At 40.1% G+C, this 26,240-nt stretch overlaps 1 protein-coding gene and 1 long non-coding RNA gene across 7 annotated transcripts in view; both read right to left on the bottom strand.

Moving 5' to 3' along the window:
• MBP (myelin basic protein) overlaps positions 1–15,123 on the bottom strand; it is a 123,870-nt gene extending 108,747 nt beyond the window's left edge. For 2 of the 6 annotated variants that reach the window (XM_068396316.1, XM_068396323.1), the window contains exon 1: positions 15,019–15,109. The gene's annotated coding sequence lies outside the window, so the exon portion shown is untranslated. Of the gene's footprint in view, positions 1–13,790; positions 13,845–14,182; positions 14,582–15,018 lie in introns of those variants that run through there. The other 4 variants (XM_068396321.1, XM_068396320.1, XM_068396317.1 and 1 more) reach the window with 4 other exon arrangements.
• Positions 15,124–24,896: 9,773 nt separating this feature from the next.
• LOC137661383 (uncharacterized) overlaps positions 24,897–26,240 on the bottom strand; it is a 31,390-nt gene continuing 30,046 nt past the window's right edge. The window contains exon 3 of the long non-coding RNA XR_011047856.1: positions 24,897–24,956. This is a non-coding gene — a long non-coding RNA (uncharacterized lncRNA). The remainder of the gene's footprint in view (positions 24,957–26,240) is intronic.

Genomic DNA, 26,240 nt, shown 5'->3' with positions numbered 1-26,240 from the left:
TTTTTCACAAAGGAGGTAGTTTTTTCATGTTCCCCTCCCCTGACCTGCCTGACCTTATATTATAAATATGGTACTGCAAGCAGAAGGAAATCTTCTTTCTTGGCCAGAAGCATGCCATGTATGTCCCATAGCAATGCTACTCAGCATTCTGTTCAGTCTGAACTCTAACCTCTTGCCTCAGTTTCCCCTGAGCATCATTTTTATTTTCTGTTTCATGTGAACTGGTACTACTTTAGTGACTTGCCTACTTCATGCTCTTTGTTACGAATTTCTGTTGGGACAGCAATCACAAGAATCTCTCTAATGAGGAGCTAGTCTTGCTCTTTATGATAGGGGTTGAAGTGAAATAATTTAAGTGTGTCTTCTAGTTTCATCTAATGATAGCTTAATTTTCAGGTACTTGAGTGATACCAGATATCATAAAAATTGGTATTCTATATAAAGTCAGACCATTAGATCATAAACCATTATTATAAAAACGTGGTCTCTTAATAGTGGCAATTTTAGTAACAACAAAGATTAAAATCTGTTCAATAACTTCAAAGCACAGGGTTCCCAACCAAATACAAACAAGAATAATTTCAAGCTTTTCTGAATTGCAGCAGCCTTTAAATACAGAATACTTAAGAAGCTTAAAACAGTAAATGACAGGCAACTTATTCAACTGACACTACAGGAGGAATTTTTAGACAAACAGAATGCATTATAAGCTGGAATTGAGTCAACATACTCTAAGTCAACGTCTCAATCAATGAAAAAAAATCATCATGATTCAATACCACAAAAAGACACATGCAGAATAACCTTTTTATCTATTTATTATCTATTTAAAATTAGTGTAACAGACATTAATGTCTTAAAATCTTCTTGCGTTCTTTTGATCTTGCTTATTTGGGTGGTCTTCTCTTACACAAGCAAGCCCACTGAAGACAATCATATTGTTTTGCATCAGGAAGACACTGCAAAACCAGCTTTCATGCTTGTGTGTGCCAGTATTGCTGTAACGCATAAGTGATTACGAAATTACTTAATTGTCTCTTTCCAAAGACCTGGTTATTTCTCTTAGGTTAAAGTACAGAGCTGGCTGATTGTGAAATACCTTTAATCGTTTGGCCATCTTCAAATGTAATACTCTACCAGTGTCATATTTGCATGTTAATCTTTTATTTGCAGTGATTAATTTACTAAATTGGACAAAAGGAAAATGTGATTTTTACACTTCACAAGTAATTAAAGCATAAAAACAGATTCCTAAAATATAAGACGTAAACATTAGAGATAAAAGTATGAACTTATGTATGTAAAACTTACTATGGAGATACTATTCATTATTTATCTTTTAGCATCTGACTTTTTCCCCTTCACGCATTTTTCAGTCACAGTTTAGAAATCATCCATATGATTTTGGGGTACATCTAAGATTGAGTTAAAATACTGACAATGATTTGCAATCTATTTTGATTTTTTCCTAAAGTATTGAAGTCTTACTGCAATTAAACACTACTGGAAGCATTAAAATCATGAGTTAATTACACATGCCATTCAAAATATACTATGAAAGCTGTATTTCTGATTAATTCACTGCTGAAAAGACTGTTTTCTAAACTGTAAAACGTAACTCTTACATTCAGTTCAGCTACTGGTCCTGGAGAAATGTTTCATTAAACATATTTATAACCTTACTGCCAAGAGGTTTCTTAGATCCTAAATAATAATGCAATGAATAAAAATTAATATTTAAAACACAATATATAGTTCTGTACAGCATGAAACTAAGGATAACTATCATCATATGACAAAATTATTTTGATACATGATGAACTACACAGAGTAATCATTGTTTATCAGTAACAGAAAAAGTTGGAAAATTAAACCTCTGAACCAGTAAGGCATGTGGTGCCAATGATAAGATCTGAGAAATACTAAATTCCCCAATAAATCATTGTGAACTTAGTGCTTAACACCACACAATCAGGTTAAATTTGCTTCTTACTATGTGCAAATCAAGCAAGTCTCAGTTTTACTGTGGGTCTTACTGCATTTGAGGGTTGCTGGTGTTTTCCAAAGACCACCTAAAAAACTAGGAGTAATAAGGGAACATCAAAATGGTGATTAGGAGAAAAAAAGCCACCACACAACTGGAGAAGTTTTAAATGCATATTAGCAATAATAAGAACAACAACAAAAAAGAAGCAGCTTTAAATGCATATTAGAATGCAAATAAAGATTTTTCACATGCCTTCTCACTAACACCTGCATATCGTTTCTTGTTATTCCCAAGATAATGGCAAGATTATGGAACTACATCAATACAAAAGAGAACCCCAGACAAAGCCCACTGGCTATAAGCAGATCACCAATACAATGATCAAATCAATATAATTATTAAACTTACTGTCACTTTTGCAGCCACCTTCCTTTCTTGCAAATTCCTCACACACAGGGAGCAAGAATCACTCTAGCAGCAACATCCCCTTCCTAACAAGCTTGTTCCCCCAGGTCACATGAAGTCCCAACTCATTCATCACCACATTCCCAAGATGCAGGTGCTCCATCCTGTGACCAGCATGCACTGACTCACCTACAGATGAACAACGACTGGGCATCCAGAAAAGAAGAGCAGGAAACGGATTATGCACAGGTTACCAAGTCTGAGGGCTGGGAAAGAATGCATTACAGTCCAGCCTACTTTCATTGTTTGTTAGTCTGCTCTCACAGTATGTTCAGACATATGCCCACCTGGATGTCATTTCTGGGCATATGAAGGAGGTGGTGGTGATTGGGAATCATCTGCATGGATGTACCAAGGTTAAACCATGCCTGACCAATGTGATTGCCCTCTGTCATAAAATGACAGGATTTGTGGATGAGAGGAGATCAGTAGTATCATGTACCTTGATTTTAGCAAGACTCAGCATCTCCCACAGCATCTTTGCACCTAACCTGATCTAAGTTACAGTCTAGATGGGGAGACTACTAGATGATAAAAATCGCTATCTCTATCATTAGGCTCGAACAGTAGCTGTTAATGGTTCACAATCTGCCCAGAAGTGGATAGGTTAGGGGCCCTATCCCGCTTAATATCTTTAACGGCAACCTAGCAGAGCATACAGAACATATCTCGGTAAGTCTGCAGACAACACCAGACTTAGGGGTGCAGCCAATACACTGGAGGGTAGGGTTGCCATTCAGAATGACTTAGGGCTGACAGAAATGTCATGAGAGTACAGCCTGAAGACCAACTTACTGGTGAGCAGCTCTGCTGAAAACAACCTGGGGGTCCTGGAGGACAGCAAGCAAGACTAATCAGCAGCCCACCTGGCAGCAATGAGAGCTACCACCATCCTAGGCTGTGGTGACAGAAGTACAGCCAGTGGACTGAGGGAAGCAACTGTTCTGCTTCATGCATCATCCATTACTCTAGTATCTGGATTACTGGGTCTACTTTTAGATACCCACTATGAAGCATCAGTCAACTGGAGCAAGTTTGGTGAAAGGCCACAAAAAAAAAAAAATCTATGTTGGAATTGTGTACATATGTTAGGCAGAGCAACTGCAACAGGTTGCCCAGAGAAGCTGTGGATGTCCCCTCCCTGGCAGTGTTTAAGGCCAGGCTGGATGAGGCTTTGAGCAACCTGGTCTAGTGGAAAGGTGTCCCTGCCTGTGGCAGCGGGGTTGGAACTAGATGATCTTTAAGGCCCCTTCCAACCCAAACCATTCTAGGATTCTATGATAGAGCATGCACATTGAAGCACAATGCATCCAGGAAGACAAGAGAAACTTCAGGCATACTCAAAACATGCTGTACAAATGATCTATGTACGTGCAGTAAATTGAATGCCTTCACTGTTCTCTGACTTCTCTGCACTTACGCAGTTCAAAAGACCTGCGTATGCATGTATTTGTTTAGTCATGTGACTGACAAAGGCCCCACAGAACAGCTCCTTCAAAAGCCTCTGCAAAGCTACTTGACTCCCTGAGTCAGGAAGACTGGACAACCTTAACCACAATTAATCCAAAATTCACTCAGTAGCACGGCATTTATGGGGGGGGGACCAGGCCAAAACCAAAGGCTAATTATAAAGAAGAAGAGACTACAGGTAAAGCGTACGCTTCACGGCTGCTACAACAGTCCCTAATCGTAGAATATAAACCACAGTTAAGAATTCTGAATATGATGCTACTCAGCATTGTACCAGATAACTGCATTAAGTCAAGGAGCATACTTTTGTTGTTGCTATATGATGTTTGTGGTAGGTACATTTTACCCTTCTCACTAAGTCCTAACAGTTGGACAAAATATTAGAGATGAAACTTACAAACCATTTACAATAAGAGGCCAATTAGAAAAATGAAAAGTATTTTGCAACCTTTCTCACTCTTTCTAGGGGCACACAGAATCAGTACTTGTGGCTAGAATTCCAGCCATTAGTTGGAACCAAATTTCTTCATATAGTGCTTTCATTAATAAAGAAGGTTGCGGCATTCAGGAGTTAGAATTAAAAAACTAAAAATGAGAAAAAAAAAACAATAACCACACCACATACAAAGCTTTTTACCACAGGAGGAGGAGAAGAACATATTTTGCAAGCCAGTCTACAACCTAGCCAAAATTTAAGACGAACTTTTCAACATCAACAGTCCTGCATTTGGTTGAAGAGCACAACAACTTCTCCCTGTGATGCTAGTATAGGTTCTTTCCAATTTGACAAGAGTATCTTTCTGAAAAACAAAAGCAAAGCCAAATTATTGCCTACCCTCCAGGTAAACAGTACTGAGTCAGACTATGCTGGTGAAAGTCATGCAGAAGCTTATACTTATCTCTTCTTCACAAACAAGTCAGGGCAAAGTAATAGTACTGATAAAAGATTACAAAAAATCAAGCCAGGGAGTTTCTATTTGTAGAAGCTATGCACTTTGGTTAGTAAGAAGTCCCTCGATACAGTAACTTCCACCATTTGGGGAAAGAGTCTAAAAGTAAAAGGCCCAACAAGAGCCAAAGTAAAAGGTAATTGCAATTATTTTCCTCTAACTCAGTACCAATTACTTGAGCACATATGTTAAACCAAAAACCAACCATGAATAAAACACTGCTTTGTTTTCTTTCCACATTCACAGAAATAAAGGCAGAGTTAACACCAAGGCTGATAAAGAAATATGAAAAGGTTCTGCCCATTTTTGCTATCACCAATTTTGCTAATATATATGAAGCACTCCAGGCAACCCACAACATTTCACTATTGCCTTTTGGTCTGCCTTTCAAACGTTGTGGCTATTTCCTTTAAAATAAGCAATGTAGAGATGAAAATGCCTGGAATCAAATTCCTGAGTATTTTTCACTGACCATTTCACTGAAGTGTCAAACTAAAATGGGATCACTGTGTAATTTGACAGTGGATTTTAGTATTTTAGGGGATTCTGGGTTTTGCTCCTATTTTAGCTTTCTAGAATGGTGTGAGCTCTCAAAACACTATGAATACAACAAAATAAGGGTCAGAAAGTTTCCTACTATAATGATTACATCATTCTTTATGGATAAAGCTTTGAGGGACACGTCAATCTCCAAAGTTACTGCTTTGTATTGTTTCATCAGTATTTCATCCCATACCACAGATCCACTAAAGACACTGGCCAGTTATTTTCCTTGTTTTAGCTTCAGTCTTTGCTGCCATAGTTTTTACTGTAATAGGTCATTTCTGGACACAAAGTTGTACAGCTGTCCTTCACACAAAAAAAACCCCAGCAAATGTACAAACCCATCATAATTCCTTCTGTACCTTCTTAGAAGTCAAATGGACAAGTATATGATACTATTTTGATCATGGCAAGCTCCACCTACGCTAGATTTTCAGATGATATTCCAACACTGCTTTTCATCCAGAGAATTAACAAAATTTAACAAGACAGTATAACTCAGAAGAAGGATGCTGACATCTGGGAAATCACAGTGACAGAGAAAGATAAGTGAAAAGCATTACAATGCATTACACAACATCATAAAGCAATGTTTTGCTATTAACCATGAGATGTTGTGGACTTAACTGTGATCCCAGAAGCTGATGAGTCTCTTCAGAGATGAGCTGAGAGTCTAGGTTACTCAAGGAATCTGTCACGAACTCCAGGAATGCTTCCTGGGAGTGGGTACTATGGAAAGCCAAGAGAAGTTCTACATCATGTTATTAAATATATTAGTCAGACAAAAATGGCTGTGAGCTAGGGGTATGTCGACAACACTCAGGTTTATGCACTGATTTTAAGGCTAGAGGACAAAAATAGCTGTCACTGGGATCTGCAGAATTGCAGCATCAAAGAAAATTTTAAAAATCTAGACTGAATCTTCATCAAGACACCAACCCAGCCTATAGAAAGGCTGGGGAATGGTTGAAATTTGGTCAGCTGTAGCGGACAAGGTGAAAGCGATACTGTTAGGTTGGTGAGGAAGAAAATTTGAGGAGACAGCAAAGACCACCTCTACCACTTAATGCACCCAACCAACATTACCAACCTGAAGCCGCTCTACCTTATTTCAGTGCAGGAAGTCTACCTAGCAAGGAAAACTCTGGAGAAAACTAAGTAGAAGGTACAGCACATCTGTCCTCAGGACTCTGAAGTTATTGTTACATTGAAAACTACGATTTTACTGTTAAAGAAATTTCTTCACCCTAGGTTTCCCGAAGCAGAGTCTCAGACACTGACTACCAGGAAAATAAATAATTTAATTGAACGGTGTGGCTGTAAGGACAGCTCAAGCTGGGTGCCTCAGGGGAAGGCCCCAGAACATAGAAATCCCTGGGCATTTATACTCTTACAGCCTACGCACCCGCTCTTCACATGCTGTTCACGCGCCTCTTGATCCAATGGTAATTAGTGGTCTGGGGTCCTTTTGTTTCTTAGCAGATTCTTGGTCTTCCCAGCGAGCTGTGAAACATCTTATCTGCAAGAGTTACAGCTTCTGCTAAGTGACAGCTTCTGACAGCTGTAGCCTCCTTACCTTCCAGTTCGCACTGGCCTTGGGGCCTTCCTTCACGTATCCAAGCAACAGTTCAAAAGATGATAGGTTCAAAAGTTTCCAACAGTTGTGGCCCGGAGCTTCAGCAACTCTAACAACCAACGCTAAGCAAGACTATTCAGACAACAGAATACAGTTAAAAGAATTCAATTAACTAAAATTATTCTACATTACTGTGACAGTTTTACGAGTGAAACACCTTACGTCCCAAGACGAACCTACCTCTGAGTTGGCTTCTTACCACCATACCACACTTAGGCAATACCACACCTAGAAAGGGGTGATGGTAGATCCCCAGAAACAACAGAAGTAGCAGCTACACACTGTTCTCTGAAAGACCCTTGGATATGCAGAATATGCTTCTGGAAAAGTCCAAACTATTATGGCCCAATTTATAACTGAAAAAAACCTGGCAGGGCACTGACAGCTACAGAACAGCTGTATTTCAGGGCTTTTTGAATCTCTGGAGCACAAATATATTCCCATTGAGACGACAGACTGCTGTTGAATTATACAAGTCCTCGATCAAACCTAATCCACTGCACATAACCATTATTTTTTGTGGCTTGCATATATTCAAGACCATGATCAAGAAAACTGACTGAAAAATGCAGCCAAGTGCAAGGAGCACATTAGTATCTTTGGTAACAATGTTCCCTCTCCTGTATTCCTGCAAAATCTCTTTCAGAGGGTCAAGGATTAAAAGCAAGCGTTAAGAGCATGTATAAAGGTTGTAAATGATGCATAAACTTTCTCCAGAGAGAAATAAGAAGTAGGCTAAGAACAAACATATTTTCACTTGTGATTCAAAGATTTCAATCTTTAGCGGAAGCCAAAGATAATGCACCAGCTAAACACAAAAATACACTACATGCCTGAATTAATTTTAGGAATATATGTTGACGTTTATTTGCTTTTATTTTCTTTCCCCTCTCACTCGCATATCGTAATAGTTAGATGCTGGATTTCCTCAGTTCTTAATTTTGCCAATCTGGGAAAGGCTTGAATTTTAACATTCCCAAATGTTTAGGTTTTTCCCAAAGTTTAAGAAACTAAATATTAAGAATTGCAATTATAGAGTAGGAAATTTTGCAAGTGTTGGAACAAAATTAAAAAAAAGTAAGATTTAAAAAACATCTTTCCTTGCAATGTGCAAAACGAACCTAGTACAGCTGATATAAGTTTCAACAGTTTTTGATCTATGTAACAAAAAAAAAATTTTACTATCGTACCTTCAGTCACTGTGTATTTAAAAAAAAAGGAGAGAAACTCTGATTTGATCAGTCTTTCCAGATTTATTACTTTGCCTGTTTCTCCCCTTTGAAAGGCCTTACTAAAGCTTCAGGGGGAAAAAAAATAAATCAATGGTGAAGTAAAGATTTAGAAAATTAACTTCCCTGCTGAGTTATTTCAAAATCATTTCAGGACAGAAGAAAAAAGAAAAGGCTGGAAATTTCCATGTTATTTCTTGTTTTTCTCTCACTTGCCCTTTGCGTGGGCTTTCCTGGGATATGTCCAAGATTTACAGCTATTCCAAGCAACAGAGCTGGGATTTCACAGTTACTGCAACTGATGCAAGAAGCCTCATAGGAACAATCCCACTTTATATTAACCAAAGAGTTCTCCAATTATTTTTAACTGAGCGTTTTAAGAAGCATAAAGCTTTTTTCTGCATATGAGAAACCCAGAACACTAAAATCCAAATACTGTTGTCAGGATCAGCTTAAGTATCTGCTATTTAGAAATTCTTTAGCCACGAAAAATTGTTCACAATACATTCTGAATTCTTTAACGAAAACAGTAGGAAGTTGTATGTCAGTCTCTACAGAAAAGTTAAGCCCAGAATGGTCAACCTTTTACAGAAGGGTCAGTCTCTGCAACTAAGAACATGAGGTGCAGCAAATTGAGATGAGGTCGACTGATGTCACCTGGACATCTAGAAAATTTATTTACAAAAAAAAAAACAAAAGCCAAACTCTGAAAACAGATGGAAAAGCAAGAAAACATGAGTACAATTTGTTCCTCAGAAAAGTTAAAGACATTGCTAATCATCTACATAACTGACATCAAAATTATTTACTACTATACCCAAAAGCCCACGTGACACAAGGATTCACCCAGGATTACATTTGATATTTGAATGGTGATTAGTTGGCGAGAGAGAGAAATTTCTTCATGTGCTACTAATACATGAAAATAACCAGAGAAACAGACAGAGAAAATCCCTAGTGATTTGAATGAGATGATTAAGTCAAGAAAATCTAAAACTGTGAGTGTGACACAGCCTTTACTTAATGTCACTGAATATGTAAGATTAGACACTATTGTCTCGCTGAGGCAGAAGTGCCAATGAAGTTTCATGCAACTCTTTCCAACCACAGCTAATTCTACAGTGCTTAGCCTAACTAAGAACATTTTGTTTAAATTCTTGGGTGGGCGAAACCCCTAGAGAACTAGATTTCAACTGTGCCATTTTAATTTCTGACCCAGTCAGTATCACCATATTGTGCTCCTTTAGCTCGAACGCAGCATTCACGTGCTGTCTCATCGGGGCGAGAACAATCTGCCCGCAGAATGATTAGTACAGTGAGACCCAGAACTACGACTGAAGGCTACAGTAATATAGCTCTAATGTAATCTCCACTGAAGTCAGCCACTGCCTTTGGCAACTGGATCAGTCTCTCAGAGACCAACTTGTTTATTTTACACCAATTATCTAATTAAGTCCAAATTGAGCAGTTTGTGCAGAAGGCTGTGTGCCCCAGAAAATGGATATTAACAGAAGTAATATGCAAATAAAGTACTGGAGCCTAGTGTCATCTATGTGAAACTCCAGCTGTACAAGTTATTTCAGCAGCTGAGCTCTAAAGCATACATCCTTTTTCTGATTTAACAACCAATGGAAGAACACTTTTTTTAATACATATAAATTCAGGCTTCTTCAGAAACGACACTGTCCTGCTGATTTTTTCTTGGAAGCACCTAACAATTCCAGACAATTGTAATGCCTTTTTCCCTTTTCCATCGTCAACAGAGCATTTTAAAGCAACCAGACAAACGCCTGTTTTACAAAAGACCATCAACTAGCTGCATTCAAAATGCACCTAGAAGTTCCTGACCTACTGCTGCTCATCAGTGGTGTTCTTCATTTAAGTAAGAGCCTCACCACAGAAAACACGGATCACAGCTTCAACATGACATCTTGCCTGAGAGAAAATATTCAGGTAATTACACACCACAGGACAGGGCACCTCACCATTGATCCAGAAGACTGCGCTATCCTTTAATCCATGACAGAGCTTACACTTTAAACCTGTATGCAAGACCAGAGTCTTAGACTGAAAACTTTCCAGCCATCTCCCCCATTAAACACTGGTTATGCTTTCAGTGCCTTAGCCAAAGAATACCAGATTTCATCCACATTAGTCCATATACTGTGCTGACTGTCAAAAATTATGTTCTCATCTAAAGTAAATCAATTTAGTTGTGATATGTAAAAATTTGAACCAAACTGCCCAGGTTCTAATATAAGAGCACTCACCTATTTTCACAGCACTTCCTTTTGGCAGATAAGAAGTTAACAGAAAAAGGGTAGAATCTAATTTTGAACACTTAACAACTTTTGCCACTTACGTTGCAAGTGTGGATTCCAGTTTAATCTGCCTTCTCTCAAGAGTTTATAATGAAAGTGTTTCTTTAGTCATAACAATCATGTAGCAGAGTAATCAGAGCCTAAACTATAATGATATGTTCTATTTGACGGAATAAATAACTGAAGTGGCTATTTCAACCATATGGGCAATTTATATCAAGTACTGAATAAAAACATCACAAAAAGAATAAACAGGAAATTTGTGCAGACACAGCGGTACTGAGACTTAAAGCACCTATTTTCCAAATTCCGTGTTTCTCCAGGCAACACCAAAAGAGAACACTGGTATTCCCCTAGGATAGGTTGCTCTCTTGCCTGATCCTACCATTACCATTCCACATACCTTCATTTGTAATCCAACACACCGCTAACACTCTTCTTCTCAAACTCTCAGAACTGGAAAGAACTGGAAGTATGTCCCAATTATGCTATCAATTCACGGGTTGACCAATGTCAAGTCTTGGTTGTTGCCATGCCTTGAGAACAGATATAACCCTTCTCTCTATGTGCAGGATATTTTGAGTCCATGATTCTTAGAATTCCGACAAGCTTGTCTTTAAAAAGGATGTGAGGCCTTAGCTGACTAGAAATCAAAGTATCATATGGGAGGTGACTTTATGAGGAATAAAGTCCAATGAAAGAACAACTTTGTCATGAAAATTTTCAGGAACGCACAAAATTAAGTAACTAAAAATACGAAACTATCTTTTAGTAAAGTGCTGCAATTTCTATCCTAAAGTAAAGGGTCTGTAGTGGGCCAAAGTTTATCACTACAATAATGACCTAAACATTCACTACCTTATTCATAGTAATTATCATTATAGAACAAGGGCTTTGAAAGTTTGTGTACGTTCTTTAGTTGTACAGCATGGCATAAACTCTCAATTTCTGTTCTTAATTCTCTACTTACAACAAATCCAGTGAAGCTGACAAAACATTACACTTCATTCATGGCTTTCTCCCAGCTCAGTGAAAATGAATTTGAATCCATTCATTAGGATACATTAGGAGAGTATAACACACTCTGCCTTTTTTTTTGTTATAAATATTAAGCTTTATGGATTATCTCAGAGCCTAATGCACGAACATTGCTTGAAAAATTAATATCCATTAATATAACTTCTATGCATGGGCCTTTGCAAACCAGAAATTGCCCTTTGATCGTCTTATTAGCAATCAATAATGTCTGTAAAACGCTCCATCTGGTTACCTATTTCCTCAGATACCTTTCTATTATCTTACTAGAAGTCTATGTGGTTTCAAAAACTACTGTATAAGATCAAAGAAAAAAGAAAACACAACAAGAAGCTTTGTGAGTGTCAAGCACAAAGCCAACACTTCTGCTGAAGGAAATCCTTGAGCCACAGCTGCCTGGAGAGAGTACTCTGGGGGAGCATCACTGCAAGCTTTCCCTAGCATGGTCCTCTCTAGGCACCTACTCTTGGCCGCTGCCAGTAGAAACTTTGGTATATCCCAGTACGGCATTTTTAATGTTCTCATAGGTGCTCTTTAGAATACTTCTGAATGCACACAGGCAGAGCTGATGTAAAACACGGGAAGTATATAATCCATGATGCTTGAGAGCTTTGACAGATTCATACCAGTTATCACTAACTGCTCTAAGACCATTTAAAGACTTCAGAGAACTGTTTCCTACTGAAATGCCAACAGTAATCAAATCATTAACAAGAAACAAGACTGTTCTCCTACTCTGTTGTTATTTACCTTGACTGACAGGGAGCACTTCATCATCCTTCCAGCCAGGTATTTCAAGTCTTTACACACAATCGCCCCACAATCTACTGGTTAACTTGTTTGTACCTGTGATCTAGCAGTACTCCATAGACACAAAGTTACTGTTATTAATCTCAGCACTTTAAAAATAATTAGCAGGTACAACAGAAATAAAACAGTGCAATATACATGCTGTCAGTTCTGACCACCTGAGACTCTCCAGTGGACCTGGACCTGGTCCCACTGAAAAGGGGGAAAACTTCACTGTCTCCACAAGAAAGCCTTCATTTTCACAGTTTCTTCATACTTTTTTTTTTTTTTTTTTAAATCAACAATACTCCAAATGTAGCATCTGACATACTGAAGGTCAAATGTGATGCTCACAGAAAATACCATCATGACTGACCTACTTAAAATCACAAAAATACACGATTACATTCTTCCCAAGACAGATTGTGCAGGGATTTTTAAAAAGTCCCCACGAGCATAGGAAGAAACTAAACCCGCTGCCTTCGCCACCGCCACAGCCCACCACACACACGGAGGTATTTTAAACACCGCCAAACCCTCCAAAGAAACCGCACAGCCCGAGCACGGCCGGGACACGCACCGAAGGTGCGGCAGCGTCAAGCCAAGCCGGTGAGAGCGGTGGAGGTGGCGGGCCCCGGCGCTAGGGACCCCGGGGAGGCGGGAGCGCTGACAGGGGCCGGGGCGGGAAGTGTCACAGCGGCACCTCGCAGCAGCCTCCGCCCGCGGGCCGGCCACAGCCCGGTCCCCGCCACCGGGGCCACCTCACGCTTTCCTCACAGAAACTTCAAGGGAATCCCCGGCAAGAGCCGGTGAGTGCCCGGGAGAGGAGGGGGGGGTGCAGCCGGTGGGATGGCGGGATGGCGGCGGGGGCAGCACCTGCCCCGCTCCTCAGCTCCCCGCCAGCGCCTGTCACGCGGCTTTGCCCCGTGAGGTAAAAGAAAAAAAAAAAAAAAAAAGAAAGAAAGAGAAAAAAAATAAAAAAAGGAGAAGTTTGCTGTTTCTGTTTAAAACTCCGGGCGCAGCCACGATGTGAAACCGGAAGCCCACGGTACCGACTTCGGGCCTCCTGCTGCCGCCGGGACGCGACAGGCTGTGCCGCCCCCCCGCCGGGTTATGTAACGCACCGGCACAGGCTCCGCCGGGGCCGCCGCCTCCCCGCGCCCCTCACCCGCCCGCGGCGGCGAGGAGACACCTCTGCGGGGCAGGGCCGGGCCGAGCGGCTGTCCCCGCGGGGGGCGGCGCAGCCCTCCGCTCCCCTCCCCGTCCGGTTGTGGCTCAGGCCGCCCCGAGCGCTGCTCGCCCTGTCCGCAAGTACCTGTCCCGGAGGCGGAATCAAGGGGAGGAGGGAGCCCAGGGGCCACCTACCGCTGCCCGTCCGTGCCGGCGCCACCTGCTCCAGGTGTCCCGCAGCGCCGCCCGCCCTCCGCCGAGCCCCCTGCGGCCGCCCCGCCGAGGGGGAAGGACGCGGGGCACACACGGCGAAGAGGAAGAGAAGCAAGTCGAAACGCTACACACCCCCCGCCCAGGGTGAACCGCTCTCTCCACCGCCTCCTTCCTCGGAGCACAACGACAACAAACACGGCGGAGTCCGGCGTGCGGGGCGGGCACGGCCCCGGAGCCGGCGGCGGTGGGGGGGCCCCGCCAGGCCCCCGGCCTGCCCCGCTCTCCTCCCCACACACCTCCCCTCTGCGAAGGCGCCCGGAGAGAAGGAAAAAAGTAACCACAAAATAATAAGAAAGGAGTAAATCACAACGCACCCACCGTGTCCTCCTGGGCTGCGGCGCTCCGGGGGCTGCATGCAGCGGGGACAGCCGAGGTGCGAGAGGGCAGCGCCACCTCCGTCCCCGCCACGCACCGGGTGAGGCGGCGGCGAGGTGCGGGGAGAGGCAGGGATGGAGCCGGGAGAAGGGGGGGAGAAACCTCCGCTCCGCGCCGCGCTCCGGAGCGCGCGTGGGTCCGGTCCCTCCCGCGGCTGCAGAACCGCGCTGCCTCCGCCCGCCGGCGAGCGAGGAGCTTGCCCCCACTCCCCGCTCGGTGTCGGCGCTTTGCGGTTTGTTCCCTTACTTCTTCCTGCCCTCCCAGTCCCCGACCCTCCCCTTGAAAGCGCGGCGGCTACCGGCCGCGGCGCTGGCCCCCGGTACCTGCAAGGGTAGGTGCGACCCGGCGGCTGCAGCGCCGCCCGCCCGCCCCTCGGCAGCCGCGCCGCCTGCAACCAGGAAGCAGCAGCGGGCGAAGGCACCCGCCGTGCCCCGCACCCCGCCGGCGGCGGAGGCGGGCAGGACAGGGACCCCCGAGGGCGACGGAGGAGCGGGAGCCCGTTACCCTGCGCGGGGCGGGCACCGCTCTGCTGCCGGGTAAGGGAGGCGAGTGGGGCTCGGCCCACCGGGAGCTGGATTTGGCCACGGCTCCGGCGAGGCAAGCGGTGTCAACCTGCCTACCCGGTCCGGCCGCTCGTTGCCCTCTCGGGCCTGACAGGCCAGTAACTTGTCCCCATAACTTGGCCTAATAGGATTTTAATAAACCTGACTCCCGGGGAAAAAAAAAAAAGCTGCCTGCAATTTTAGACTCCAAGTCGTGCACCCGCAACAGATACCTGGGTAACTCCGTGCTTTGCCGGGTCTGAGCCTGAGTCCCAGGGCATAACTCACCCTTGCAGGGGGAGCCGCACACGGTCAGATAGGCGTCCTGCCGCCCCATGACTCGGTGTCACGTTAGCGTGACTTCGCGTGAAGAAGTTTCACAGCAGGAACCCCGAGGGTGGAGCTGTCTGGGGTTTAGAGGGAAGAGAAACTGCCTTTTGAATTTCATCTGGCTTTGGGGGGAGGGGGGCAGTTCACTTTTATGAATGCTTTGGGCAGATAATATTTGTTTCCATCCTATGCAAAAATGCAAAACTAGTAAGGAGATTTATAGATAGTTGCTTTTCTTTAAGAAGGTACTTTATTTGGAAGGTTCCTTGGTGATTACTGTATTTATGTGTTGCACCTGTCAAGTGCATCATGTTTGAACCTCAACAGATGGAGAGTGATTAAGTCAGCTACACACTAATTCCTCAATATGTAAATCTTTTTATTGGCTTGCTATTCCTCTTTGAAGATGGAGAAGGTTTTAGAAAAATATTTTGGGCCAGATTATATTATGGATGAACAGTTATTTGGATAAATATTTCCATTGTATGAAAGGAACATACTACCAGTAATTCCTTAGAGAGCCAAGTGAGAAGTTTCCAGTGTGAGTCTTACAAGTATGAAGACTGCCATACAGCATGCTAAAACCTGAAGAAAATATGCTGGAGTGCGCGTGAAAAAAGATCACAGAAGGAAGAAAGGAAGGATTGCAGAGGAAAAGATTAGGTGGAATATCACCATATCACCAGTACAAGCAATTCCAAGTCTGGGAATTTTGTATTAAAAATACAGACAATACTGTTTTGAATCCCTCCCTTTCCTCACACTCCTTCACTGGCAAAAAAAAAATCGGTCTCTTTTCTTGGAAATGTGAGGAGCATATTAAATGAGTTTGATAGTTAAGCTTTATGCACATTTTTACTTTTAAATGGTAACTTTCTTAAAACGCATGACAAAAAGAAGCCAATATTTATCAACTTTAAAAGACAACACTCAATTTCAGTCTTCAGGTGGTCATCTCTGCCTTTTTTTTTGCATAAAAACACAGGGTAAAATTAGATCCAAAATCTTACCTGGACACACTCAGAAGGCAGATGAATAAATCACGGTAAAGAGACTAGAACCCCAATCTTGCCTACTTTCATATTACATGTAGCTTTGAGCAAGAATAATTACCCTGCAAGCAGTGGGTCATGTGTTTACACATGTGAACATATCTTTGCATACAGATGTGCATACACAAATTACACATTTTAATACATATACAAATACCTCTGTGTGTGTGTGTCTACATACAATTATGCATGGTTACTCTGTTGAGGCCTGAAGGTGTATAATGGTGTGAGAAGAGTCACAACTGCAGAATGTGGATTGTCATACTGTATGTGGGAAAAAAAAAGCTTGGAAAAATTATGGCTCTTGTACAGCTGTGTTACATGGCACAGCTGCATCATCTCTCTCTTAATGTGTTGAACATCTCCCTGCTTTTCAGTTTGTAGCTTCCCTCATTGTTCCAGGATTTTTGTACGTAGGCAGATGTCAGTATGCTCATTTACATATACTCATAAAAATCAAACTTCTGTAAAAACACTAGAATCACTGGACAGCATTGGTAGCTAGAAATGTAGATGTTCTGATACATCCCTTATAATTCTGCTACTAACGAATGCCAGCTCCTGGAAAATCTTCACGGAGAAAGCAAGTGTATATGTTCAGCAGCAGTGCTTATGTGTCCCAGCCTACAAAGCCAGTATCGTTTCTTCTTCTGTTTGCTTCCTGTTGCATGGAGAAGAGAAACATGTCATCTTCTTTTTTAAATATTCCACACTATTTCACCCCTGCTCTTTGGGCCATGGTAAAGAGTTCTACCTGAATAAGTGACAGTATGAAAACAAGTGACACAGGGAAATTAATCTTGGGGTTTTTTTAAGTAACTGTCCAGTATAAAGTGTTCCTTTATGCAAATCAGAGAAAGGGAATGGAAGGAAAGCAGAATTTGCACGATATTTCATGTGTACTTTTGTACTAGAATTGGCCACTTATTATTCCTAATGAGAAACAATTGACCTGGTTGGCCAATAGGTTAGACTTATTAGGAAAACTCTATTTTGAGTGTGAAAGCCTCGTAATGGGTAACCAGACCAATGTCATATAAACTCAAAGAATGATTTAATTAAAATTCACAGGATGCTATCGAATTAAGATGAAAGAACAGCTACTCACTTTCAAGAACTGAAAATGGCAAATGGCAAAATGCCATAATGAGGAACCATCATTGGTACAGTGGTGATTGCCAATGCAAGATTAATGATATCAAGCCCTACATGCAGAGCAAACATAATCTAGACCCAATTATGAACTCATTTGAAATTTTTCATGAATGGACCTTCAGTGAACTCCAGATGATAACATTTTAATTCAAGTCTTAAAATCAAGTCTTAGTTATAAAAACTTATGAGGTTGCTGTATTTCATAAAATCTTTTATGATGTGTATTTCTTAAAACCTTATTATGTGTGAGTCCTTGAAAATAACAACACAATGTTTACAGTACTTCTATAAGCAAAATCAGAACAAGTTCTTGATAATTGTTTTTCCAAGAAGACTCCGATACAAGGGCATCACCCCAGCAAGTGCTTGTTTGAGTAATCTCAGACTGTGTACGTAGGCAAACAGAACACCATTATCTGCAGATGCTGAGCTCTATCACAAACTGGGAGCTATGTCATAGTAATTAATGAATCCCAAAGTTAGACTTGTCTGCTGAGAATTTTCTATATGGTCATGGTGACTGAACTTTAGAAGATCTCTGCCAAGTATTTAGAAAAATGGTTCAAAATATGTCCGTCTTCAGCAAACACCTGTGAAAGAGGCAGTGAAAAAGCCACGGTTTCTGAAGCCTTTGTGTCTTAGAAAAATTGCATTTTTATTTTCTAAATGAACCTTGAGAATCGAGGAGGTGTTCTGCAGCCACAAGGGGACAGACCCTCTTCAGAAATCTTGGCAGAACTCATAGTTTCTTACTACCCATGGGCATTGAGGCATATGACCTTATTGTAAATATGCATGGGAAAGAAAATCTTCTCCTGGTAAATTATTATTCCCTACTGGATGAACACAGCAGTGGATGGATGACAATGTAATAGATGTTGACAGTCCTTGCAAATAATACATTATATCCTTGCCTGAATGAGATAGAAAAATAATCATTTACAGAAATACTGGCATTTAAAGGTCTGAGTGATATGACATTTTAGAGTACAAATAACCTAATAATGATCAAACAAGAATTTTTGTTCAGAATTGTTTACCTAAATATTTTCTTTTCAAATTCTAAAGCATTTTCAAGAGATGACCATTATTCTTATAAAATCACCAATATCCTGTTTGCCAAAAAAGATCAAAAAGCTCCGTAACAGCTGGCTGTAGTAGCAGAGAACTGTGAAGACGAACATAGCAAGCTTTCAAACTCATTTTCTCCATTTTGTAGTTTTTTGTCTCTATCTAATCGTGGCCTCTGACAACCCAGTTTTCTGTAAAACTGATCATCTCACAGGATATTTCAAACAGATCTCATGCACTGCTGCAATATTGGTCAAAAACGTCCTATGATAAAAGGAGTTTTTACTCTTCTGTTTCTTCTAACACGAACATTCCAGCTAATGGAGAAGTTAGTCGTAAATATTTGATATGTTTAAGTGCTATTAAGCACATTACCACGTTTCCATTTTTCACTAGCACTTAATCAGTAAAGAAAACATGCCTGATGTGTGTGGTTAATTTACAAATGAATAAATGGAAAAACAAGCCTGTGTATAAATTCTTCTTCGCTTACACAAATTAAAGTGCCTGTATTCTCACTAATTGCTTAGAGATGCGCACACTCACGTATAAATACATATGATACACATATACCCCTTTTTTCTTAAGCCACAATAGAGGGTGGTAAAGGCGTCTGTGAGCAGACAGAAAGCTAACTTGAAGAGGGGCAGAAATGGATATATCCAGGGCTCTACCTACTTTGAACCTCTGTTCTCCTTTTCGCCTTTCCACTTATTACACCTTGCATGTTCTTCAGAACTGGGGACTTCTCTTTGGGATGACCAGCACAACGCTTCCTCTATTTTAGTATAAACGTTTTTAAAATAGCAGTCCTCGCTCAGTTCAGTGTCAGAGGAAGTTCTGCCTGTCAGTGTGTCCATTTGCAATAGCCATTTTCTCAACCCAACACCTGCAGTGCACTGAAGTGCTGGTTTGTTTCTGGTGCCAGTTTATGGGAACCATTTGGAGAAATCAGCTTTATTCCAGAGATGAGAAAGCTCTAACTGCCTATCATACTGAACTTGGAAACAAATGTCAAATGCAGGGCTGTCCAGTTGGAAGTCCTTTTACTTTTCCTCATGAAAAAAAGAGGAAGAATGCTTTTTGCTCAGTTTTAAAAAAGTTTTGCAACTCCCCAACTGGAAGTTTCCAAAAAGGGTAATTGGAAAAACACAAGTTTAGAATATAAAAAAAAATTTAGTGTATTTACCGATAAGAATGATTGTCTGGCACCAACAATGAAATAGCTTATTTATTATTCTTTACATAATCATAAGATTCTGACATTTGAAATTGCAAATTCATTTTTATAAGGGAAATAAAAGATGTATTAAGATATGTGATATAACAGAATGACAATATGATTTTGTGTGTTACAGTGTAATTCTTGAAATGAAAATCTGCAAAGGCTAAGATTTGTACTGCATGCAATTTGTGATCACCTGGCTCTTGAATTCACTGCATTTTGAAACTAAATCACAGAACCTAGGTGAAATATGATATGTCTTTACAGGAGAATCGAATGTGTGCTCAGATCACTTTTACACTAAGCAAAACATACTCTTTCAAACTGAAACATGATAACCATTATTACATTTTCTCCTATTGCTAAAGAGAGAAGAAACTATAGTCACTGTGTGGGCAGACATCTACAAAGCTCTGCTTTATTGCTATTCAGTGTGTTTCCAACGAGAGGAAGTCAACCAGTGTCACACATAAAACATACTCCAGAATGCCTGAATACAGCTGCAGCAGCATCAGCATAGAAAAACCAGCAAACCTTTCTAATAACTGAACTGGGGCCTTCCCCTTCTCACGGTTTCCTCTCCTACTACAAAAACAATCACATTTTGCAGCTGGGCTTCAGCTTCGTAGGATAGGAAATCATGCCATTTTTCTGGTTTGGTATTGCGTAGTCTAGAGGGATTTGAAAACAACAAGCAGTTTTTAGTATAAATCTATGTAAACTGCATGATTATAGGCCATATACTTGCTTGCACTTCCTTCTCTTTTTCACCACTGGGAAGTACTTTTCTCTTTCATACATGGCAGTGTGTTAACCACTTTCTTATCTTTTCTTTCAGTTGGAGCGGATTAAATAGCTAGTGCAATGTAAATAAGAAGGAATTCTATCAACTATGCTTACAATGCTTTATAATAAAGTGCACATAACTTTGTTCTGCTACTGGCTTTAGCTAGAGTTGTCAATGTGTAACATTCCCTCCCCCAAAGTCTACATTTGCAAAGTGTTTTAAGTTAGCAAAATGAAGGTGAACAGCAAAAAGAAATTATTTGCACCTGTAAAGTTCGTTTTTAAAAAGGAAGATATAGTACCCTTGCAGGGTGTTGCATCACTGCAGTGAAACATGTCCAGAAAGCATGGGTTTCAGCAGCATTTTTAAAGATAAGTGTGCTAGTATCCCAGTTTGTGATGGAGAATGTCTGTTCCCAGCGATCACATCTGAGCGACAGGTATGTATTGACTTATGCTCTGGGGTAAGCAAATAGTCAAGTAGGAAGAGAGAGGCTTTCAGTAGCAGTTCATTCCTTTACAGTGTGCACTGTACTGCGCTGCTTAATACTAGAGTTTACCCCAAATTCAGAGAGGGTGGGTAGGAGGATGATTCAAACCTCAATCAGAAAGTGCTTCAGGTTTATACTCCTAATAAATTTAACCATAATAAAAGACTGCTATTTGGACTGACTGTGAAGACGACTGTGAAAATAAGAACAATGGAGAAGTCTGAATTATTAAAAGAGATACAATATTCAGTAATCACTGTAAATACAGTTCTGTTCTTGTCTTCATGAACAGTGATAGATTGAATAGCATTGTCTTCAATTCCCTTCTTGTTATTGCTACGATTTTTTTCCACACATCAGTCTTCAGGAGACCTTTACAGTTACAATGCAACAAGACTCAGCCTCCAAAACATTCAGATGATACAGGCCTGTCCTGGAAGTTTCAAAGGGGCTTGAGCAGGTTAATTGCTCTCTTGTCTCCACAGCCAATACTGAAAAGTTCACCTCAGATCAGCTCTGGATTTGATTGTGCCAAGCTTTCCATTTCTTGGCCAAAACAAACATAAGGTATGATACAATGCTACTGGATATTCATTTCAACCTGGATGGTAGATCTAAATTCTAAATCCTAACAACCCATGTGGATTTTTAGACATACATTGTAAAACCTAAGTTTGCTTGTTTGTTTTTACACGGAGAAAGCAACTTTCTGCACAATCCTAGTATAAGAAATAGCTTAAACAATGTTTTGGAGGTGGTAGGGAAGGGCATAGCCCAGATAAATTGTTTTCCCAAATAACTGAAATATGTCGAAATTATAAGTGGCCAAAGCTGAGTCTTCCAATGGGTGTTGACCACCTAGCAATACTTCCAGGTGTCTCTATGATCTTTTCTGTTGCTAATTATTAGGTATTTCACAATGTATTTGATACAAATGTCTTGTAAAAAATTATATGCGGTCTAGAAACAGGAGTAAATTCATCCAGCTGTTTCCCAAAATACACTACTGTATAGATTTTAAGAGATTCTCTGATCTCTGTCATAGTGCAAACCATAGAGCTTCTTTGTATTTAGTTGTTTTAGATATTAAAGCTGCCTCTTGAAGGAAAAAGAATAGGCAGCTCAGAGATAGCAATAGCCTACTACATCCCTGGTAAGTTTTTTCGTTCCTGACGAGCTCAAGTAACTAGTATGAGACTTCATTTTCATTAACATAGTTACACTGAAAAAAAATAATAAAAAGGAAATTAAAAAATAGATTAACTAGGTAGTAGGAAGGAAAGTGGCAGTAAGAGGGGGTACACTTGAAAAAAGAGGAGATATATAACACACAAAAGAGAAGGAAAATATAACAAGATTTTTTAAAAAAACATAATTCAGAGTGAACTCGGGCGTGAGTAGATAACAGAAAATGGAAGACTCGATGAAATGAAGATTGCTTTAGCATAATATCCAAGGAAATTAATTCATATCTCAGACTTCACTGATTCTGTGGAAGAAATAAATAATTACCAATGATTAATGGGATTTAGCTGTCAGATGAGACGTATTTGATTTTTAGCTGCTATTACCGATCATTGACAAATAGGCAAAATAATTTAAAAATTCACTTATTACTAGCTAGTTTTACTGCCTATGTAAAGAATACTTTAATATTATGAGACTAATGAACAGTTACTACTAATGGTCAAGCAGGGGATTATATTTATTGGCACAAGTTTGTTTCAAGGAAGAAACTTTACTGCAAATTGAGCAAGAGGAAGAGCTATGCTTAAGGTTAACTTTTTTCGTAATTCAGTTATGTGAGGTGTTTTACTTCTACGTACAAGCTAGTACCATTTGTACATGTCCACTACTTCATGTAATGGTCATTGGCACAAGTATATAAATAGGGATTTTTGAGAGTAGGAGCCTAAAATGAGCTTTTTAGACTGTATTAAAACACCTGAATAAATGATCTGATTTGCAGTAGCAGTGCACTTCAGCAACAGCCAGTGTGGTATCAGTGAGGATTATTTAATTCTTAGAGATTAAAGGAAGATTTGGGACTCAGAATTTCAACAAGGACCTACCCTACAGTTTGGATTCCTTCTTGTTTGATTTGAGCTCCAATAAAAGGATGCCCATAAAATGGGTGGAAGATGCCATGTGAGAAAGGATGCAAGTAATCTGATAGGACAAGATGAAAATGATAATCTTGAAGAAATTAAACTCTAAACCTTTCCTAGGTAATACCTTTAGGAAAGGGAAAACAAAGGTATTAGTGCAAATGGGGAATAGGCAGCAGTAGGAAATTACTGGGGTTTACAAGTATACCATTAACATCATTAGACAAGCTTGGGGTGTGAACCTGTAAATCTTCCAGTGTATAAAAGATTGTTATAAGCAGGACACATAAGGGCAGAAAGAAGGTAGTTTCATTTGTAGCAAAGGAATTTAGAGATGGGGAACACTAACTAAAAGCATGGGGTGAAGTACCAGAATGAGCTTCTATGGCCTTGGACACGTTCTGTCTGCAACAGTGCACAGGTACAATCGATGATCCCTCTTGGGGTTGCTTCTTCATGCCCCTGTAGTTCTCAGACTCTGACATCTGCGCTGCTGATGGCATGCATGCCATAAAAGTCACACACGTGATCTTTTTGATACTCCAAAATATCCTGATGAGGACTAATCAAGAGGCACGTTGGTGCTCACCGAGTTAGCATGCAACCACGGTGCCAGACCGCAAGTGATGTTACTTACGGCTGTGGCAGTTTTATGGAGGCAATGTCAAGCGGCCCAAATAGCTGGCAAAGTTCTTGCTGCCTTCATAAGATCAAATATTGGGAAAAAATCTTTGTTAAATTTCTTATTCAAGTCCAGGGTAGGAGTTTAGTGGCACTAGCTGAGAAAGCTGTTAGTCAGACTAAGTTATTTTTTTTCTGACTTTTTTTCCTGAGTACAACCAATTTTTGAAGGAGATTTGTTTCCTTAAAATTTATAATCAAAATTACTTGAAAGCGAAATATTATAAGAAAAATACTGTGTACAGTTATGCTATCTCTGCTTCAATACTACTTGTAGCTAAAACAAGGATGTTTGCTTGTGCATGTAAATGATTCCACTAAGCAGAGGGGTAACAGCAATGTTGAAGAGACAAAACTAGCTACTTAAATATTGCATAAATGACTGACTATGTATTATCTTTGGTTAATGGGATGAAACATCCAGTGTTCAATGTTTCAGAAGAATGCCCTTTTTCTAAAATGAAGAAAATGCAAAGTATAGTCCATTGTTGTACAGCTCACACAGCTGTGAAAAGACTGAAAACTGATGCCTCACCAAGAGACATGATGTAAACTGGAAACTTGACATTTCAGGGGAAAAAACTACTTAAAATGGAAAACGGGAAAAAAAATGCTAGTTACTTGGCTGCACAAAGCTGAATTTCCAAGAAGAAACAAAGCAAATGGAAACCAAACAGATCAAGATGTTTTTGTGAATGCTTTTTAAGCTTACTATCAGCACCTCCATTGGGGAACAGCCAAATTCAATGAGTCAATGAGTTTAAAATTAAAGTGAGTGTATTCATAAGTTGTAGTATATTTTAATAATTTCATAAAAATAGTGAAGTCTTAAAGTTTCAGCCCAGAGCATTCAGTTCTGTGCACACGTTCAGAAAAGTCTTTATAAAGTAATAAACCTGTGAAGGCCAACATTTATAGTTATAGGTTGTAATTATATAGTGATAGGTGTAAATTACTAGAAAAATGAATCACAGCTGCCAGTGGCTGAAACCACTCCAGTAAAAATGCCAGTGTGAGAAGTTTTTTGTAGACCAGGCTTAGCTGCGGTTCAGCCTTAGCCCAAGGAAGTCTTTGTCTGAAAATAGCCCTGTTTCAGTCATCATTATTATGCTAACACTACATATGTTGTCTTCATATTACCTTGTGTAATGTTTCCTTCACATGTCATAAACCATTGCATATCTTTCATTAAATTTCGGATTTGGTACAAGAGTGAGTGTAGGCCACGGCTAGGTTTCTGTTCCACAATTTTAAATCAAGCTCATTGAAAACCTGAAAAAATTCAAAAAGTCCTTAGGAGTTAAATAAAAAGTGTTTTTCTTGATACATTTTAAACACTATTCAAATTAATACATGCAATAAGAAACCGCTAAAATAATTTTAAAATAGCCATTTTAAGATGATAAGCAAAAAAAAAAATTTATTCACTACACTTGGAAATCAACATGATTTACTGTTCTATTTTGAACTTTGTTCAAAGATAAGTTTTGTGAAAGTATTACTGTAAATTAACATGTAATGGAGCCACCAGCCTGTCCAGAATAGCAGAAGATGATTGTATTTTTTTATTAGTAGTATAGCTGGTGCATAATTTTTACATCGTGTCAGCATCTCACAGCATGAGAAAATGATTTATTCAGAAAGGACATATTATAGAGTGAAGAATATTAAAGTGTTCAACTGTAGAAAGACTATTAAGGGAAAATGTGATTTTTGATGACAGTAATGATCCATCAATCCAAGTTAATTCAGGTACATATTTAATACCACAAGTCCCTTAGACTGAACACCTCTTTACATTACATTTAGCTTTACAGGTGACATACACCTCACCCCCGTTACCAAAATCTCGTGCAATTAAAATTCTCGGAGAACTGAACACCAAAATGAAGGTAGGCATATAGTATGAAGTGGGAAGGTCTGAAGCCAGTTATTTGCTTATTGAGTATATAACCCACTAAAACTGACACAAATCCTTAGAGGGGAAGGTAGAGATGACATTGCGAGATTATCTGCACCCTCAAATCTCCCTGTAAACATCTGCAGAGCTATCTCATTATCCTCCTTCCAGTTGCTTTAATACCTTCAATTGCAATAATGCATATGTTAAGAAAAAAAAAAATGCAAAAACCACCCACCCCCTCCCCGAATAAAAACACCCACTTGCAGCATGACTTGATGTACTGAGACAACTGCCAGGCAAACTGACCAATAGTATTTGTGACCGATAGTATTTGCCTCTTTATACTCCTTCCCATCTGCCTGTGTCCGTCTGCTGTCTTGCCTATTATTTAAAGTCTTTGTAGTAGTCACCATCTTTTACTTTCATGTTGGAAACACCATTTAGTAAAAAAAGGCTTTGGATTCATCGTGACCTTAATAAACATTATTAACAGCTAGTACACTTTTATTATAGTGGTTTTTTTTTTCTTTTGACTACCTGTTTCTCATGCTGTGGGATTGTAGTTCATGAAGATCTTTGAAGAATTCTGTACTACCTGCATTTTTAATGATAATGCCTACCTCCTGCTGGTTTGGCACAAACTAAGGGCTCCA

The sequence above is a fragment of the Nyctibius grandis genome, chromosome 3 (assembly GCF_013368605.1).
Source record: "Nyctibius grandis isolate bNycGra1 chromosome 3, bNycGra1.pri, whole genome shotgun sequence".
Lineage (NCBI taxonomy): Eukaryota > Metazoa > Chordata > Aves > Nyctibiiformes > Nyctibiidae > Nyctibius > Nyctibius grandis.
The sequence above is the reverse complement of the archived record's forward strand: the minus strand, read 5'-3'. Positions and strand labels throughout refer to the sequence as shown.